This window comes from Saccostrea cucullata, unplaced genomic scaffold, assembly GCF_032062105.1.
Source record: "Saccostrea cucullata isolate Sc308-1 unplaced genomic scaffold, CSIRO_AGI_Scuc_v1 ctg13353, whole genome shotgun sequence".
Lineage (NCBI taxonomy): Eukaryota > Metazoa > Mollusca > Bivalvia > Ostreida > Ostreidae > Saccostrea > Saccostrea cuccullata.
The window spans coordinates 3929-7676 of record NW_026920637.1 but is presented as its reverse complement, the minus strand read 5'-3'; the positions used below and the strand labels follow the sequence as shown (position 1 = coordinate 7676).

The window sequence follows — 3748 nt, the reverse complement described above, 5'->3', positions numbered from 1 at the left end:
TTTAGGACAAAAGTAGACTGGTATGGCACAGCTAGGGTAACCCTATCCTTGAACATTTATTTATTTATTTATTTTTAAAAATCACTCAATATTTTAAATAAACTGATAAATGCACCAAACCCAAAGTTTCAAAAGCATACGCATACTGTAAGAATTATAATTATGGATATTCCCATTTTTTAATCCCCTAAAGATAGGCTATGGGATCTAAGTAACTAAATATAGGCCACCATGTGTACGGATGTTTATTGGCAAATGACCTTGAATAACATGGACCGAATAAAGTTGAAATTCATACCTATTTTTACATTAGCTCATTTTGTTTATATATTATTTGACTAAGTAAGTTTTTATTCATTCAAAATCTGCTGATGAAGTTCACATTGTAATCTTGTACCATGTGCCAGTGTTTAAAGCATGGACGGGTGGCAAATCGATCTGTTTCAATCCAATAAAATACTTGCCATCGAGCAATGTCAATGTTAATAAGATAATCTGTTTTACATCTTTGACTGAAACTTAACTTTAAAAACTGGAAATTATTATAAAATATTTCACAATATACAAAAACATAAATCGGATACTTTCATCACCCACCTTTCGCTTTCATTGATGCATAGAAAAGGGGAGATAACCCGTAAATCTAGTGACTAAGTACCGACGCTGTATGGATGGATAAATAAATTCCGGCTTATCACATATATTAGTTTTTTCCACAAAAAGGAGGTGAATGATGACATAGAATAATAGGATAGAGCTTTGATAACGGCGCATATTGTGAGATGAACTCAAATATGCGGTATTATATCCTATGACTGACTTCATTGTTGGACAATATATCATTCGTCTCTCTGATCAATACATGAGGTTTTTCGCTAGAATGACCAGTCATAGAGATGCTTACTCCACCTGATACCACCTCTGTACTTTCCAGATGGAGTGTTTTACATGATTGTACGCCCTGTTCACAGATTTGTATTGTCTGTATTTTTTTAGTTTGATCACTCTTCGTTATTTTCACCTTTTTCACGGAAATGTAATCGTGAAATGCGTTTTTCAGGACTTTTAATTTATTTATTTAAAAAAAAATTTCAAGTGAAAAATGTATTTTACAGTATTTTTGCACTTTGGTATATATAATATTCATTCGATTAAACAGATAACAATATCAAAATATTTCAAGAACTTACATAGACCAAAATATTCTAAAGAGCTGTTTTATCTTTCCTTGGCACTAATTTTGGTTTACTGTGATTTCTTTTAGAATCCAGCAGTTTTTTTAAAAAGAAAATCCATTTTCTCACCCAAATGTCATGAAGCATTTTTAAAGATTTACAATAGTGTTAATATCACCTTAATTCTACGAAAATCTTCCAAAGTCTAGGAGTTTAACGTTACTTAAACGATGAACTCGGATTATTTAGTACTTGAATGGATGCATACTGCTACCTTTAAATAATGATATCTCTATATGATTGAAAAAAAATATATATAATGTGATGTAAATCAACATACAATCAATTTAATAAATTAAATGAATGAGTACAGGCCTCAAGATTGTACGAAACAAGTAAAAGTTTTGAACATTCCATTAAGCCAGGAATATTGATTTTTTTCAATTCATTTGATATATACATTTTTAAAAATCCTAGCTCAAAAGCTTATTTAAGAATTTTTCCGTATTATGTTCCTTCACAATCTATGTTTTAAAAAACAGAATAATATATATTTCAGTTCTATCGAGATCAGAAACAAGAGGATGATGAATTCCAAATTTATTGCATTATTTGCATTGTACATTGTAATGAATAATGTCTATGGAATTGTGACACCAATACTAGGAACAAACAGCAACAAAACAGTCCAAGTGGAGACAACAACAAATTCCACAAATTCATCACAGGCTGAGGTGGGGAAAAGTGTGTTGGAATCGGCTCTTGGCATTAAGCTTGATCTCCAGGGAAAGACCCCTTCTGTAAACTTAAATATCACCAATCTGAAAATTCTTTGTACGATTATCAAGGATTTGTGAGTATATCTCTGTCTATATATTTCTTTTTTTTTTTTAACCTTTTGTCTTTTATACTTGTATTTTAATTTTGATTTATAAGACAACACACTTTGTAATGCATAATAGAAATCATCTGATCATCATTTTTTCAGATGCCAAAACCAGTACGACAGTTGGGGTAAATGAAGAAATCAGGAATTTCTGCAAGAGGCTTCAATGTCTAAAGTCTAATAAATTAACTTCTTATTTCTCTTTGTGTTTTTGTTTTACAGTAACTTTTAATATTTCCTCTCATTCTTTGCTTTTTCTTCGAGCATCTGTCTGTCTCGGGTTATGCTCAATAACCACCACTGTCGTGTACTCCCGACAGTGGTGTACTCCCATTTGTGACCTTCAAGGTCAAAATGGGTTCATTGAGTTTTTTGGTCTTGCATGGTCAAAAAGTGCTTATTGATTCATTCTTCAGCTGAGATCTCTCATTTTTCTTTTGAAATACCTTGCCACTGAAGAGACAAATGCTGTTATATGTTTGACAAGGCATGTTTCTTTCATTCTGTAGCGGCGGCCTGTTACAGGGCTGTTTAATCTGTCTGTATCAGAACTGTGCTTGAAAGACAACAAGGGGCTGTCCAATCTGCATGGTTCTTACTACCAAATATTTTAAGTTCCTTGGGTGCCTTGTCGGCAGCCAATAGAGGTTCCTTAAAGATTTTAGGCATTCTTTTGTTGGAATGAAAAATAGGTTCTTCTAATGTATATCGTTGTGTTTCTTAAGTATCAGTCACATTATCCAGCGATGGGGTATACGATGAGAAACCGATGCGTTTTTTGATGAAAATGGCGTGGTTGCCGGCCGGACGCCACCAGTGATCGGACGGTGTCTGAGGCAATTTTGCGAATCGTTGGGGTCATCGGTAGGAAAGAATTCGTAGTTAAAATTCAGCAATGTCTCTAACGATGTCTCACATCGCTCCTCATCGGCAACCCATCATTAACACATCTTTCAGGGAACCGCCGATGTATTGCCGAGCATCGTCCAATATCCGTTGAATCTGAGGTCATCGGGGGGATTGAGTGGTGGGCAACAGACAACAGCCAATCATTGGTCGATGTTCGATCAAACATTGGACCGTAATCGACCGATGTACGAACGATGTTCACCAATGTATGAGCAGTGTAATATACATCGTCCGATTATCCTTGAACATTGTTTTAGATTAGCAATGCATCGCTAGGCCCTTGTAAGTCCGACCGGCAACCACGCCATTTTTATTAAAAATCGCATTGGTTGCCCATCGTATAGCCCATCGCTGGATCATGTGACTGATACTTTTAAAAGGACTACTAGGCCGATGTGGACCGATGTTTAGGCATCGCTCACACCACGGATTACCGCCGATTACAACCGGTCTACGGCCACTGGCCGGGAAATTTGACCTAGGCATTAAGGACAGGATGATGTGTGGTATTTTATTACATTAATGGTAATCTTACAACAAAGCTGTACGATAAACGTAAATATGTGAATCGTCAACATCCCTTACTTATGCAGTAATTTACCTTCATCATCTGCATACGAAATGTTGATTCGATACAGATATGCAAGAGCATGATCTACTTATGAACAATTTCAAAAAAGAGTTAAGTTGATAAACATGATGGCGAAACAAGAATATCAGAAATTTTGGTTAAAGTCTTAATTTCGTAAATCCTATGGTAGATACTATGACCTTCCAG

The 3748-nt window shown here is 35.0% G+C and overlaps 1 long non-coding RNA gene across 1 annotated transcript; it reads left to right on the top strand.

Annotated features, from left to right (window-relative positions):
- The first annotated feature begins 1734 nt into the window (after nt 1-1734).
- Nucleotides 1735-2262, top strand: LOC134254514 (uncharacterized). The gene is made up of 2 exons (XR_009989333.1): nt 1735-2028; nt 2164-2262. It is a non-coding gene; the product is annotated as an uncharacterized LOC134254514 (long non-coding RNA).
- Nucleotides 2263-3748: the final 1486 nt, after the last annotated feature.